This window comes from Homarus americanus, unplaced genomic scaffold (genome assembly GCF_018991925.1).
Source record: "Homarus americanus isolate GMGI-L3 unplaced genomic scaffold, GMGI_Hamer_2.0 scaffold42189, whole genome shotgun sequence".
Classification (NCBI taxonomy): domain Eukaryota; kingdom Metazoa; phylum Arthropoda; class Malacostraca; order Decapoda; family Nephropidae; genus Homarus; species Homarus americanus.
In genome coordinates, this window is record NW_024722315.1 from 63,321 (window position 1) to 81,007 (window position 17,687).

At 44.5% G+C, this 17,687-nt stretch overlaps 1 pseudogene; it reads right to left on the reverse strand.

Annotated features, from left to right (window-relative positions):
- Window positions 1–17,687, reverse strand: part of LOC121862711 — a 77,189-nt pseudogene that overhangs the window by 16,919 nt on the left and 42,583 nt on the right.

Genomic DNA, 17,687 nt, shown 5'->3' on the forward strand with positions numbered 1-17,687 from the left:
GTGATGTGATGGTGACAGTGTGACAGTGGATGACGTGGATGTGTGGTGACAGTGTGACGTGATGGTGTGATGGTGATGGTGGTGTGATGGTGACAGTGTGACGTGATGGTGAGTGGTGTGTGACAGTGTCGTGATGGTGATGGTAGTGTGTCGTGATGATGAGTGTGATGATGGTGACAGTGTGACGTGATGATACGTGATGCGTGTGACATGGCAGATGAGATGGTGATAGTGTGTGTGATGGTGACAGTGAGATGATGGTGACGTGTGATGGTGGTGGTGTGATGATGTGATGGTGAGTGACAGTGTGAGGTGATGGTGACTGTGACGTGATGGTGACGGTGTGTCGTGATGGTGAGTGTGATGTGATGGTGGTAGTGTGTCGTGATGGTGATAGACGATGACACGATGGTGACAGTGTGACGTGATGGTGACGGTGTGACGTGATGGTGACGGTGGACGTGATGGTGGTAGTGTGACGCGATGGTGAGTGTGACGTGATGGCGACAGTGTGACGTGATGGTGACAGTGTGATGTGATGGAGACAGTGTGATGATGGTGACAGTGTGACGTGATGGTGACAGAGTGATGGTGACTGTAATGTGATGGTGACAGTGTGACGTGATTGTGACAGTGAGACGAAATGGTGGCAGAGTGACCTGAGGGCGGTAGTGTGACGCGATGGTGACAGTGTGATGTGATGGTGACAGTGTGATGTGTGAAAACAGTGTGATGATGGTGACAGTGTGATGGGATGGTGACTGATTTGATGGTGACAGTGTGACAGTGATGGTGGTGTGACGTGGTGGTAGTGTGACGATGGTGAGGTGTGACGTGATGGTGAGTGTGACGTGATGGTGACAGTGTGACGTGATGGTGGCAGTGTGACGTGATAGTGAGGTGTCGTGATGGTGATAGTGTGTCGTGATGGTGAGTGTGATGTGATGGTGACAGTGTGACGTGATGGTGAATGTGATGTGATGGTGGTAGTGTCGTAATGGTGATAGTGTGATGTGATGGTGGTAGTGTGATGTGATGGTGACAGTGTGACGTGATGGTGGTATGTGATGTGACAGACAGTGTGACGTGATGGTGGTGAGGTGTGGATGTGATGGTGGTGGTGGTGATGGTGGTGTGATGTGATGGTGGTAGTGTGATGTGATGGTGACAGTGTGATGTGATGTGATGTGTGGTAGTGTGATGTGAACAGGTGAGTGTGGTGACAGTGTGATGTGATGGTGTGTGGAAGAGTGTGATGGAGATGACTGTGGAGTGTGAGTGAGCAATGGCCCAGCATGAAGTACACATTACAGTGTGACGTGATGGTGACAGTGAGACGTGATGGTGACAGTGTGATGTGATGGTGGTAGTGTGATGTGATGGTGAGTGTGATGTGATGGTGAGTGTGATGTGATGGTGGTAGTGGAAGAGTGTGACTGAGTAGATGACTGTGGAATAAGTGTGAGTGTGTTAGAGTGTGTTAATGGCCCAGCATGAAGTACACACTTACAGGGAGTGTATAAAATAAGAGCCAACCCATGTACGTGAGTGAGTGTGTAAGAGTGCGTGAGTGAGTGTGTAAGAGTGCATGAGTGAGTGTGTAAGAGTGCGCATGAGTGAGTGTGTAAGAAGGCATGAGTGAGTGTGTAAGAGGGCATGAGTGAGTGTGTAAGAGGACATGAGTGAGTGTGTAAGAGTGCATGAGTGAGTGTAAGAGTGCATGAGTGAGTGGGAGTGCTTAACTGAGTGCGTGAGTGAGCATGACTGAGTGCGTGAGAGTATCTTAGACTAAGGGGGTGAGGACGAGCAGGAAATATGTACAAGGCAGGGAGGGAAAACGACGACAAAGAGTCATATTTATGAACAGATGAATAAAGATGTTTTATGAGTGTGTGTGTGTGAGTGTGTGTGTGAGTGTGTGTGTGTGAGTGAGTGTGTTCTGGACTAGCGAGGCCCAGGGGGAAGTATATATACAAGGGTTGTGGGCCTCCAGCTAGCCAGGGGGGAGGGGGTCGGCTAATCAAAGATCCTACGGTAAAGTGAACACAACTGGTAAACAAGAGAGGGAGAAGGGGTAACTCAACCAAACTCAGACGCCTGGCCTGTATGTAGCAGTCTTCACGACACAAGAAAATACAATTTTAAAATACAACTTTTTTTGTTTTGGTTTTACTTGTATTCTAAAAAGGATAAGAGGTGAGAGGGTTGGATAGGAGGAAGGGTAAATATATATAAATTTGTATGTATATATATATTATATATATATATAAGGGGGAATAATAGAATAATATAAAAGATACAAATAGATTACACATTAAGACAATGAATGCAGTCTCCAGTAAATGTATCATGTACTTATTTACACAATGTATGGAGTAGTGGCTCCGCTCTACAGTGTGAGATGCATGTTGTTCCTCGACCACTATATTGGTGGATCAACTATGGAAAATGGAGATTGAAACACACACACAAGATAAGAAATAATCTCTAAGAGTACAATGAATCACACAAGAATAAAAATGGGAAGTAGAAACACCAGTTACAAGACGTTAAGCTGCCGCGCCAGGTGACGGCGGCGCCCAGCGGGGCAACGGGGCGGGGAGCACGGGGCAACTAGGTGGGGCAAAGCAGAGGGGGGGGGGTAGAGTTGGGCAGGGGAGAGGACTTGGGGTACGGGATGGGAAGGGGCGGTGAAAGTGGGGTACAGGGCTGGGTAGTTGCTGGACGAGGTAGGAAATGCAGTGGAGGGTGGACGGGAGGGAGGGGGCATAGGAGGGGGGGGTGGACGGACAATGGAAGACAGGACAGTAGAGGAAAGGAGGTGGATGGGGCAGTGGAGGAACAGTGGAATGGAACGGGGATGGACGGGATAGTGGGGAAGGGGTGGACGGGACAGTGGAGAGGGAATGGGGTGGTTTGGGACAGTAAAGGGGGAAGGAGGTGCACGGGACGGTATACGGGAAGGGGTAGACGGGCCAGTGGAGGGGGAAGGTGTGGACGGGACAGTGGAGGGGAGGGGGGTGGATGGGACAGTTGGTAGGACAGAACGGGACAGCGGGAGAAGGGGCACAGGGTGAGACGTGGCACCGAAAGGGTAGACGGCGGGCCACATGGGGAGGTGGGTGTGGGGCAGTGAGGGTCACGACAGGTCAAGGAGGAGAGGATTATGTAGAGGCAGGCGCCCCAGGCTGTCTCGTCGACCGTTAAGTACTGGTGTACTGGAGGCGGGGGCAGTAGAAACAGCAGGGAGAAGGCTGGGGCGGAGCAGGACGCCCCCTTGCCCAGTGGACCAACGAAGTACTTTTGGGCTGGGGGCAGAGGTGGGAAAGGAGAGGGTTGGTGCGGGCTAGGACACTCCCTGTCCCATGAACCAATAAACACTGATGGGTTGGGGTGGGCCAAGAGAGGGATGGGACGGGGAAGGACGGGGCCAGGACGCCCCCTGCCCCGTGGACCAACAAGTACTGGTGGCTCGCAGTGTAGAGTTTTGTCAGCACTCTCCAACACCATCGAGTAGCCAGACATTGACGTTGGTGTAGCGTGACCCTAAGTCAGATATATACATGTGTCAGAGGCTGGCTGGCGACGCCACACACGCCAGCCTGTCATAACCTCAGTCAACCCCAGCCCACGCCACGCTCATCTCCTCCAACCTCAGGGCTGCTCTAGTGACCCCCATGAACCTCCAACCTCAATGATCTGTGACGCTCACTGACATCCAACCTTAATACTGGTACACGAGGGTGGGCAGTGTACTGACGCTTAACACAAACAATATTACTTCAAGGTTGGAGTGTGAAGATCTGAGAGTAAAGTGGACGTCAGTTTGTTATTCTGGCAAGACTAAAATTGTCTATAATTTACTTGATTTGAATTATGGTTGAGGAAGCTGGGGTGTTTGGGAGCGTGGCGAGGGCGAGTGGCCGGTGCTGCCCCCTGGCCCCCGGGCCCCGAGGCTGGGCCCTCTAGAGCAGCACCACCTCGGGCGGGCGTTGTGTAGTCCCGGGGACACAGGGGGCGGCACCGGAGGAGCTGTGGGTGTAGTAGTGGTGGAGTGTGGTAGTGAGTGGCTAATCTCTCTCTCCACCACAGGCGATGTCTCCTGAACAGCGGATACAAAGAGTACAGAAGCGAGGCAAGGCATGCAGGATACCCCATCGACGGTGACGGTGGCGGCGACGGCGTCACTCACCCCGACCCACTGGTCCTGAGTGTCGGGAGAAGCTCGTCAGTAGGTCGTCCTAGCGGGCACCACACGGCTCCACCACCACAAGTACTCATCTCACAAACTAATTTTTAGGTCTGGCATCTTAAACATAGAGCCTAACACCCTCACTCACCATGTGAGCTGCTGCCGCCTCACACAACACGGCAGTGTGGTGTATCCTCACTTGATATTGCAGCATTATGTAACCTTGCAAACAATAGTTACCAGTGGATCAGTCCCTACTCTTAACTACTAGAAACTACACTAGTTCTGTAGTATATATTAGCTTAGTTCAGCAGATACTAATATAGTTTAATAAGCACTGGCCTAATCCACAACTTCTAGTGTAGTTCAACAAAAACTAGCCTAGTTCAGTAATGTCTAGTCTTAATTCAGTACTTATTGGCCTAGTTCAATTTACACTAACCTAGTTCTGAACTCCAGGTTAGATAACAACTTAGTTATAGCCTTACCAGGGTACAATTATTCTCCTGTGTATCTTGGCGAGGTTCATCATTAAGTTATAAGAGGGAACACAACACCACACTGCGGTACAAGTTTAAGTTAAGCTAAACATTGACCCTGGTCGTGTGTGTGTGTGTGTGTGTGTGATCCTCAAGAGTATAGCAAATATTACTCAAAATTAAACACTTCCAAAGATAACATCGTTGCCTAATATAAATTATGAAAGATTCAACTATAAATACATGATAAACAGAAGACATATTTCACGGTTAATACATTTTTATATAATTTTTTCAGTTAATATTGAAAAACACAAAACAATATATTTTTTGTACCAACTGTGCTTAATAACCCCTCAACTGACCACCTCCAGATTTAGAATATTATTTACATAGCTCCCAGATTCTTCAAGAGTCTTAAGGTGAATAATTTCTCGTTACTAAATTTGTAAGACTGGACCTAATTTTTAGCAGAACCACAAAAATGAGACCCCCAAAATAACAACAATATTAGCGAGACTACCCTAACCTATAGCATCCCTGAGGTAACATAATTAATTTAGTTTATGTGCTGTAAAACTTTCCTACCTTAATTTTGTCTGGACCTGGATGACTGAAGCGATAGTCTATTCACTCGAACCTTGCAACTGAGGTCTAGGGTCAGTTTGCAGCAAGGTAGCTCATTGGATGGTGGACGGACACGTGAAGAGTTAGTACAATTCTTTAGTATTTAATCTATCGTATTTTTAGTGTGATATTTTAAGGATTACTAACATTTCTGTGTTAATCTCTGATAATATCTGTTCTTTGGGAAACAAAAATTAGCCTGTGAAAAACTCTGGTAATAAAAATATCATAAAGGAAACACGAACAAACTGAACAAGTTAGGGCCGCGTGACGTCCTGCGAGGAAGTTACCCAAATGTTTTAACCTTTTCTTGTTCTTTTTATGATACTTACCTGTCACCAGAGAGTCTCGCATGCTAATTTTTGCTTCCTTAAGAGCGGAAATTATCAAAGATCAACACAAAGTTATTATCACTTAAAATATCAGAATATACATAAGATAGATTAGATGATCTCCCACCAATCACATTTCAGGACGGATTCATTCTGCCAAGTTCTAAGATAGATATGCTTGACCTCACCATTTCCTCTAATATGTCATAGAAGCCACACATCCACAACATTGCTAAAGCTGCCTCCTGAAAGCTGGGAATGCTGTACAGATGCCATAGCTACTTCACTCCTGAGCAGTTGCTTCAAGTATATAAGGGATTCATTCGTCCTAACTTGGAGTGCTGCTCTCATATCTGGGGTGGCTCTTCTTCTGTCCAACTGTTAGATAGGGTGGAATCAAAGGCATTCCGTCTTATTGACTTTCCTCCTTTAGTTGATAATCTTTCTTCCCTTTCTCTTCGCCACAATGTTGCTTCACTCTCTCTCTCTCTTTTACAGGTACTTTAACGGGCAATGTTCGGTGGATTTGGCATCCTGTGTACCGCCGGCAAGGCCGTGGACTTGTAACACTCGTCTTGCCCGCGGTGCCCACCATTTCTCTGTGGATGTCGGTCACACTAGAGTAACCCGTTATAGTACATCCTTCTTTCCTCACACAGCCAAACTGTGGAATGCTCTGCCTTCTTCTGTGTTTCCATACTCATACAATGTCTCACTTAAAAAAAATGGTTTTCCGGCATCTTCGCGGAGTAGATTAACAAAAGCCTTTTCTTTGTAATTTCTTTTTACTTTTATTTTTCGCCCTCCAGGCTCCGTTATGGGTCGATGACCTGTGCCCGGGTGGTGGGCTATTCCCCGTAAAAAAAAAAAAAAAAATATATATATATATATACTAAAAAACTGTACTGACTTCCAGCGTCCGTCCGCCAGCCAATCAGCTGCCTTGCTACAAACTGACCCTAGACCTCAGTTGCAAGGTTCTAGTGAACAGACTATAGTTACGGTATCCAGTTATTGTGATCTCTGCATAATTCTGATGTTTTTTTTTTATCTCTTTTTTGTGTTTTACCTAAAATCAAATGTTATGTCAATTGTTATATGCTAAGTTTTAACGAGAAATATTCATGGTAAGAAGCTAGGATACTGGAGGCTGACCAACACACAGACTGGGGGGTGAGTAATAACATGAATGACCCTGACAGGAGGTGAAGCTCTGATCTTCAAATACAAACGCTGGATCAACACAATTTACCCCTTAGTCCTAATGATAGAGGCTATGTAGCCGAGGAGGGAGAAGGCCAAGTGAGCGAGCCTTAGTATCTTAACTCACCAAACCTTATAGAACAAAAGTTGTTGTAATTATCGAGGTCGTTGATATCCATTTCTGAAAATTCAAATTTCGAACCTGACCAACCTGTAGCTGGGTAGATATTAATACTGGTTTTCGGAAACAGACTTCATCGCATCTTAACAATTGCACCCTTTCTTCTATGAAGTTTAATATATATATATATATATATATATATATATATATATATATATATATATATATATATATATATATATATATATATATAGCGAACAAAGAAAGCTCAATTTTCCCATTATCTTCACCACCGGAGATGAAAGCATAAAATATTCATTGGTTTAGATCCCCATATACGTTAATCTGTCACTTCATTATGTGCATTAGACATTTGTACTTGAAGATCCCAGTATTCCTGAGTAAGGTTTATTTACATCAATATACCTGCACGTCTACCTACTCCACCAGCTTAACACCGACAACTGCCGTCCCTGAGGAGTCGACCCCGGGTCTCCCACCTGCAGCATGACCTAACCAATGCTAAAATTATCCCCCCGAAAAAATAAGCGCCTTGAGATACTTGAATAAGTTTAATTAATTTTGCATGTTCACAAAGTTCATTCGAAGAAATGTCAAAAAGTAAGAAACAAGTAGAGTGAGCGGTAAGCGTTAGGTGAGTCATGGCGAGTTCTACCCAGTTTAACAAAGTAATATTATGACACCCTGTGCCCGTGACGTCATCAGCGAAGCGCGGTGCCATGTTGGCAGGTGTGGAGATCTATACACTGTACTACACGTATAATGTTGAGACGTAATTTAGCCCGTGAGAACCAGCCAGATCGTGGTAATATCGTACATCTTAGAAATTTTTTATCTAAGCAACTTGCGGAATTCATATTTTTTTTAATAATATAACAATATTCAAATGTGTTCGAGACTCAGGCCAGGACCTGGTCTTAAGGCGAGACTCAGGCCAGGACCTGGTCTTAAGGCGAGACTCAGGCCAGGACCTGGTCTTAAGGCGAGACTCAGGCCAGGACCTGGTCTTAAGGCGAGACTCAGGCCAGGACCTGGTCTTAAGGCGAGACTCAGGCCAGGACCTGGTCTTAAGGCGAGACTCAGGCCAGGACCTGGTCTTAAGGCGAGACTCAGGCCAGGACCTGGTCTTAAGGCGAGACTCAGGCCAGGACCTGGTCTTAAGGCGAGACTCAGGCCAGGACCTGGTCTTAAGGCGAGACTCAGGCCAGGACCTGGTCTTAAGGCGAGACTCAGGCCAGGACCTGGTCTTAAGGCGAGACTCAGGCCAGGACCTGGTCTTAAGGCGAGACTCAGGCCTCGCTCCAGCCAGGTGTTGACGACCTCTTGTTCCAGGGGGCCGCCGCCACCCCATGGATACTATATTTATACAACAGTTTATGCATTGAAGAAAACATGTGAGGTCAGTGATGCCCTTTGATATATTCCAATGATAGATGTGGGCATGGTTTTTTAATGTTACTTCAGGCAGTTTCAACAAAACTTATGTACAGAACCTTTATAGGAAGCAAACGAAACCTGTAGATACGATAATCATCAAGTCACAGATTAAGATTATGGGCCGGTGTTGCGCAAAATATCTACCGTTACAAAATAAGTCACAAGTGACATACTCGTACAGTACTTTGCACAGTAGCTATGCAGGATAAGTCCCACCACAAAATATATACACAGGTGTGGTTTTAATAAAGCTATTGTTCTTTAATATTTTGACCTGAGCATATTCTGAGTTGCTCACGGGAATACTGATCTACCAGTACTGTATTGTTTGGGGAAATACCCCATGTGTGGTTTCTACATACGTATAGTGTGAGGAGGAGAGTAGTCCTTTGGCCAATATTCAGGGGTGGCTTCTGCTAATTAGCTAGCCTGTGTCTAGGATGACGTATAAAGGAGGAGGAGCAGATGTAGGCCTCTGGTGAGAGGGCTATCCTACAATCTGGGTACTTATTACGCGGGCCTTCAGCGGGTTTGTTTGCATCCACGCATACGCAGTACGGCAGAACGATAAATATCTCGCACGTGACATATTTCGCGCAGCACCGGATAAGGTCACTGGTTACAGGGATACGGCACTCCCTCGTGGCTTTAGTTTTCTTCAACGATTATCGTACTGCCAGGTGGTCCTGTGGCTCCCCCCCCCTCCCAACAATCACCAGATGATGCATTCAGGGAACATTTCAGGGTTCAATGGTGGTGCCAAACTTTTCAGACACTTTATGTGTACAGGAGACATTAAGTGTATTTGGGGACACCTTAAAGGTCCACAGGTGACATAGCCTCACAAACACGCCATTAACGTCTCTTGTACGTCTAAAAAGTTTCGTGCCGCCTTTGACTCCTATAAAGTGCCACTGTGAGGTATACTGTAAACACTGGTGTTCATGTCTTGGTACACTGCCTGTGTTAAGCCGCCACCGTCAATTTGATCAGGAAAGACGGACACTGGGCTGATTAATTCACTAGATGTTACTAATACGACTGGCTTGATGAGTGGTAACAAGGATGTGGAGACAGACAATGCGTAACAAAAACTATGATTTATAGTTCCTAATGTCTTTGGAGCAGGTGTGGTAGGGGTGAGGGTGGTGCAGGTAGTGAGGCTGTATCCTTCAGGACAAACGTGGCACCTCCTGACTCGTAAAGTCTTGGTGATCTGCCCTCCCAATAAGCTATAAAATCGCCACACTCCTCTTCTTTCCACACTATACCAATCCATTGCTGTAGAAGTTATTTCCCCCTTACGTTCAGGTGCTGTTACACGGTGACACGAAAGAACGAAATTGCTGTACACGTTCTCACGAGCTCAGGCAACATTGACCGCGGTAGATCGTTGAAGCCTCCAACATGGCACCGCGCATTGCATTCTGGGAAATGATGACGTCAGTGCAGTGAGTGTTATGACACATCTTAGCGACTGAGTCTCCTAAAAGCTTGGTCTCAGAGACTGAAGCAGCTATATACACAGTACTTAAAGTGATGTCTTAAACGCTCACTTCAAGGGTTCAGAGATGACAAATATTTTTTCCAAGTGTGTGTGTGTCAGTGCGTCTGTATGTATGTATGTATGTATGTATGTATGTACATATATATATATATATATATATATATATATATATATATATATATATATATATATATATATATATATATATATATATATATATATATATATATATATATATGTGTGTGTGTGTGTGTGTGTGTGTAAGTGTTAAGACGTTTACATTGTGTCTACGCCAAAAATTAGTGTCATGCTGACAACAGAATTGATCCTGAAAAACATGTACACACATTTTTCACATGATTTCGGACCAGTTGATATGTCACTGTTTGTCCATTGACTCAACACAATGTCTTCTCTACAGACACAGACACGCACACGGGCTCCGAAAACAGTATCTCGCCCTCTGTGAACCCTTGTAGTGACCCCTTAAATTGGACCCCACAAGAGTATTCCCTTGAGGTTGATGGAGGAGAGACTTGCACACACCTTATAAAGTAGGCATAATCTTGGGTGAACTAGTGACACATGGCATCGGAAAATAGCGTAGTGGTCCCAGCACGGCCAGAGGACCGTTAAACCCGCTAGACACTGGACGTCTGAAGAGAAATTGTTGTGTTTCTTCATCATGGGATTGGTAAAACACCGCACATATGCTGAATACTAAAAAAAAACTGAACAATGGGAACTTCCTACCAAGCCTCGCAATATCCTTAACCCCAGGCGTATTTATATAATGGCCATTTGTTTAGCCGGAGTACCCTGGACCCTTATAGCCTAGTCATGAGTAGCCGAGGGGAGACTTATTTTCTTTGCCTCGCCATATGTGTTATTGCTTATTTAGCCAAATCAATTTTAACTACGACACGTTTTATTTTACAGTATATGCAGCCTTGTTTGAGTCATATTTACCTATGGTATATATGCATCCAGTTTTACAGTATTAGTAACTCGATCATCTCATTAATTTGGTTAATATTTCCTTCCCCAACATCGATAAGGGATAGTTAGAGACGAAGAAGGATCACACGTAGTAAACTTTCACGAACCGAGGATAAGAAACAATACCTTAAAGTAAGACAAAACAAATTATCCTCGGTAAAAGAGCACTTCTCTCTACTCTAGGATGTGACTGAAAATCATTTTATCTTCATCCCTGGGTCAGGTGTTCTCTTTGTTCTAGCAGTTATTGTTTTCCGGGTCAAGTGAAGTTTGTTTGGTAACCGGCCACCCATTACACTCAATGAGGGTGCTGCTGCCTGACAATGACAGTGTCAGGCGTTTATGCCTCCTGACGATGACCATAAACAAGTTTCTACAGACAACTGATGAGTCTGGAGACCTTTTCCCGCCACTCGACCGCCAGGGCTTCAGGATGACCCAAAATGTTAACTGTGACGCGCATGCAATATATTACTTTATATTTATATATTTAGGAAGCTCAGATGACTGCTAACGGGTTTTTATGTCTTCTTTACAAACTGATCTCAGCGATGTTCAATAAGCATCAAGTGAAGCTGACGGACCTGAACCACAACACTATTCCAGCACTTAACCGGCCGGCCCAAGCTGGTCCAGAGATCTCGGCTCCTCCCCCACACGCTGAATTTACTTGACTTTCAAATATTCAAAACTGTTCCTAGGTAAAAATGTGATATTGTTCTCCAGGAAACCCCTCCTCTAGGTTATCAACTGTTGAATCTTTTTCCTTTACGTTATCAAATTTTGGATGTCTGCTCTGCGTTATCGAATTTTGGATATCTGCTCTGCGTTATCGAATTCGGGAACTCTTGTGCGTTATCACATTTTGGTTATCTCCACGTTATTAAATTGTGAAGTTGTCGTTACTGAAGCGACTGTGGCGGGGTGTCGTCAACGCGGGTGGCTGGCTGCCTGTCCGCTGAGTGGAGATGAACCAGCAGGATGGGTGGTCATGGGTCCATCATCTGGCCGGCGGTGCGTGGTGCACAGGCTGGCTGACTCATGCCACCAATATCTGGACGTACATACATGTGTGGAACTCCCCTTTATACGGTCAATATATGGGGAGAGAAAGGGGGTAGGAAGGAGGGCCGTATCTCCCACCACAAACCAGTTAACATATTAAAAAACCCAAACATATTACACACTAATCTTTTTATCTGCCTTCGTTACGAGTATTTCAACTAGTCCTCACCATTAAGAACACAAAATTAGCTTTAAACTGTCATGCTGCTCGACCCCTCTATTTTTTTTTTTAAGTTTTGATCCGGCGCCCATGTTCACAGCCCTACACACGGCCCCCTAACCCGGCTCCATTCCTAAGCAAATGATACAGTGTTATTCTTCCGCCTCGCACCATTGTGCTTTGTTCAGCCCATCATTGCTCTAAAAGTGGGGCGCCCTCTATTCATTTACATTGTTCTTTCATTTTTCAGTTGTTAAATTAAGTTTTAAGCTGACGATACCACGTAACAGTTAGCAGTGGTATCAGCGCCTGAATTGATGTTCGTAGAGACGAAGGCGATGAGTGTTAATTGTATGGGTAAATGTAAACATTACCAAGTTAAAGCCTTCTACACTCCTGTGGATCTGAATAAGTGCAACATGTAAACAAACATGGCCGGACACAAATTTAGTTTGCAATGGTGTTGCATGTGTGCTGCTGGCTGCATTTATGATGGGTGGATAAAAATATGTATATATGGTTAATAATTTCATTTTAAGATAATGCTGATAACAGTATATTCAAAATTTAGGACCTATTCGATTTAGGCGTTTTATTGGTCGAATACGGGGGTCAGACGTCGAACCAGTGTTCGTATTTGATTAACTGAAAAACATTTAAACATATTTTTTCTCTTTTTTGCCAGCGCATGGCGCGGGGTACGGCGGTGTATAGTAACTGAATCAAACCAGGAGTGCCGCACCGTGAATAACCCTCTCTATAAATTTTTCTATTTTTGCGATACAAACTGTCAAGTTTATAAAAAAAAGTTTCTGTAGAAAGAAAAACATTCCTTGTATGTCATGACCTGACGACGTTACTATATATATATATATATATATATATATATATATATATATATATATATATATATATATATATATATATATATATATATATATATATATGAGACTGGAATATAGAGAAATATAGTGGGACAGCTGAGAGCGTCACACGTGCGCTGGTCAACAGCTGGTAGTGGCCTAAGGTTCTACAGTATAAACTTAATCTTGTTCGCTGTTGTTGTACACTTATCTACTCCTACAACACAACACTTGTGCTCAACGGAATTTTTTTTTATTTACATTGAACTAATATTTCTCTTACAAGTTTCATGTGACAACTCAGTACAGTATCTGCAGTATCTGGTTGCCTTCTTCGCAACAACAGCAGCCTGACTCGGGCTCACTAACTTAAGAGGATATAAATATATGTCAGGTAAGTCAACTGTCCCTGCAGCTGTAACTACTCTGGCAGGGAGACGTTAACTAACAAGTGGCGCTCATTCTTAAAACTGGTTATTTAACCTACACTGCCTCTTAGAGGTAGTTTGTGTGACTATCGTCAAATATGTTATCATTTCCACATGTTGATATTTGTTTTATCTTAGTGAACACTGCAGTTACTATAAGACGTAAGAATATACCTAACTGGTTGACTTACTCTAAAACATACAAATATTATTATTATCATAACTATATTGAGACAACCTTAGAGTCGTTCATTTAATAACAGACAAGTTAAGTTAAGGTGCAGAACCTTTTCTGATCAGAACCTTAAATTTTGTATATTAATGATTATGTTAAGGCAGTCGAGTCTGGGTGTTATTTCTGAGCCTTAGCTTAGTCAACAGGCTAGTGGTTTTCTTCTTCATCTACTTGCAATAGTCATCTTTCGGACCTTGTTGAACACAAGCCTAAGATATCAATGTGGCTCGCAGTACCAGAAGTTTCTATTTCCAGTACTCTTAAGCTTACATTACTCAGCACACTCCTGACGGGTAATTAACGAAAATACACGTCATAAAATATACCCACAAAAGTTAGAAAAACAAATATTACTGATAGTTGAATTTTTTAAATTCTAGAAAATATCTATGAATCCCTGTGAAAATTTTCTGTAATTTTTCATAAAAACTGCACAAGATAAATGTTCGAAATCTACTTTCTTTCTGACGCTTCCTGCCAACCGCCCAGGCGGGAATATGACAGATGTAAACAATAACAGTCAACGTTTGTATACGCCAGGGAGCCTCTCTGTCTCCTGTATCGTGAGGTTAATTAGGCTGAGTTGGCAGCGCTGGTGGCACAGGGGTGGGTAGCAGTGAGGCGCTGCGTGACACAGTGGGCTGGCACTGTGATAGGGGGCAGGGGCTCCAACTAGGGGGCGTCACTACCACACCAGACCAGCTGCACCATCTGTGGGTGACGCCCCGTGGCCTGCCTGCACCAGCTGGGCGCTCTGCTCCCCTCACCCACCACTACGGCAAACACTACTTCCTGGCAAGATGCTCCTATCCAAACACTATACACAAATTAACCCGTAAGCAATATAACTCATTATTTATTAAACAATACATCGGCACATTCTTAACGGAAGATATTATAATAACAGTACACTATTAAATGGGTCTGCATACCACATAACACACAGGAATTATATATTATAACACGTGGCATGGGGTTTTCAAGGCACCACAAGGCACCTACCGCAACATGGTGTGGACGGTGGCGGGTGGGTGCCCAAGGATTGAACACAGGCAGCTCACCTGTTTTGTTCTCACCCACAGCCATCTTAAGAGTCACTATCAATAAACACCTAAAACAACCTTATCATATATGTGGACCCCGATATATACGGGGCCCTAAAAAATAGTAAAAAAAAAAACACAGTAAGTAAAGAAATTAGTGTATGAGACGGACTACTGTACAGCCTCGCCACCACACACAGGTTAGTACAAACATAGTACCTCTGGCCAGGGGTGTACTCAGGTGAGGCAATAGGTATCTAGGTGACTCGGGCTCTGTGGGAGAGCATGCAGGTGACTCGGGAGAACCAGGTGACTCATGGAGGTTGGAGGAGTGTTTAGGTGACTCCATAGAATTATTTAGTTGTGCTAAGGGGAGGTACTATAGGAGATCAGGTGAATTAGGGAGGGCAAAGGGATGTACTACAGTAGAGGAGGCCAGGTGAGTCAACGAGACCTCATTAATGTACTAGGGGAGGCCAGCTGAGTTAGGTGAGGCCAAAGGGACGTATTACAGGAGACCAGGTGAGTCAAGGAGGCCAAAGGAAGGTACTAAGGGAGGCCAAGTGAGTCAACGAGGCCGGGTGGAAGTGCTAGGGGAGGCCAGGTGAGTCAAGGAGGCCAGAGGGAGGTCATTAGGGAGGCCAAAGGAGATTATTACGGGTACACCAGGTAAGTCAAGGAGGCCAGGGATCGGAGTTCACCTACCCGGTAACCTCCTAGGTGGTCGACGACGCAGGTGAAGGTGGCCTCTCGTCCCACCGTCACCGTCACGTTCTGTAGCGGCTCCAGGAACTTGGGCTCGAAGCTCTGGACTGTGGGAGACGCAGACGGTGAGTGGGAGAGCGAGAGGGGTGAGTGGGGTGTGAGGGGAGGAGCAGTGAGGTGAAGTGAATAGGGTAAGAGGGTTGAATAAGTGAGAGGGGTGTGAGATGTGTGATGAGGTGCGCTAAAGGGGTGAGAGGAATGAGAGGGGTGAATGGGGTAGTGGGGGGTGAATAGGGTAGTGAGTGGGGGTAATGAGGGATAAATGGGAGAAATGAGGTGAGTGGGGAATGAATGAGGGGTGAGTAGGGTAGTGAGAAGGATGAGAGGGTTGAGTGAGAGAGGTGAGTGAGTGGGTGAAAGTGGAGTGGGAGAACCATTTTAACTAACCCCTGTATTAAGAACATTTTTATCTAACCCCTGTATTAAGAACATTTTTAACTAACCCCTGTATTAAAAACATTTTTAACTAACCCCTGTATTAAGAACATTTTAACTAACCCCTGTATTAAGAACATTTTAAACTAACCCCTCTATAAAGAACATTTTTAACTAACCCCTGTATTAAGAACATTTTAACTAACCCCTGTATTAAGAACATTTTAAACTAACCCCTCTATAAAGAACATTTTTAACTAACCCCTGTATTAAGAACATTTTTAACTAACCCCTGTATTAAGAACATTTTTAACTAACCCCTGTATTAAGAACATTTTTAACTAACCCCTGTATTAAGAACATTTTTAACTAACCCCTATATTAAGAACATTTTTAACTAACCCCTGTATTAAGAACATTGTTAACTAACCCCTGTATTAAGAACATTTTTAACTAACCCCTGTATTTAGAACATTTTTAACTAACCCCTGTATTAAGAACATTTTTAACTAACCCCTGTATTAAGAACATTTTTAACTAACCCCTGTATTAAGAACATTTTTAACTAACCCCTGTATTAAGAACATTTTTAACTAACCCCTGTATTAAGAACATTTTTAACTAACCCCTGTATTAAGAACATTTTTAACTAACCCCTATATTAAGAACATTTTTAACTAACCCCTATATTAAGAACATTTTTAACTAACCCCTGTATTAAGAACATTGTTAACTAATCCCAATACCCTCCACCGATGTTAAAATATAAGGGACAGGCAGATAAGGTTTAATAAGAGGTTAATATTAACATTTTGAGGTCCTGCGTTTTCTTTGTAATATCGCTGGCAAGGTTATCTGTCTGTCTGTCTGTCTGTCTGTCTGTGTGTAATAATGACTCTGTGTCTGTCTGTCTGTCTGTCTGTATCTGTTTAAAATGTCAGCGTCACCTTTTAAATTTAGGGAGTCCATTTTAACTGGGGTACTGGAGAAACTGGGTTAACATGGGTAACTGAGGAAACTGGGGTACTGGGTTAACGGGAGGCGGTACTGGGGAAACTGGGTGGGATACTGGGACTGGGTTACTGGGAACTAGGTACTGAAACTGGTACTGGGATATGGGTACTGGGTTGACAGGCTGGGTACTGGAAACTGGTACTGGGATACTGGGGTACTGGTTAACGGGGAACTGGAAACGGGTACTGAAACTGGGAAACTGGGATACTGGGGTACTGGGTTAGGGACTGAAACGGTACTGAAACTGGGTACTGGTACTGGGGTACTGGGTTAACAGGAACTGGGGAAACGGGTATGGGAAACTGGGAAACTAGGATACTGGGTACTGGGTTAACAGGGAACTGGGGAAACGGTACTGAAACTGAAACTGGGATACTGGGTACTGGGTTAACAGGGAACTGGGGAAACAGGTGCTGGAAACTGGGGTACTGGGATACTGGGGTACTGGGTTAACAGAACTGAAACGGGTACTGGGGAAACTGGGGAAACTGGGATACTGGGGTACTGGGTTAACAGAACTGGGAAACGGGTACTGGGGGAAACTGGGGTACTGGGATACTGGGGTACTGCGGGAACTGGAAACGGGTACTGGGAAACTGGGTACTGATCGGGGTACTGGGTTAACAGGGGAACTGGAAACGGGTACTGAAACTGGAAACTGGGATACTGGGTCTGGGTTCTCAGGGTACTGGGGAACTGGGGTCGGCATCCTTTTCACATCCCTCACCCTTCTCTCCCTCCATCAATCACTTTCCCTCTCTTCCCTTTCTTTTCCTCCCTTTCCCTCACCTCTACCACCCTCACTCCCCTCCCCTCCTTGT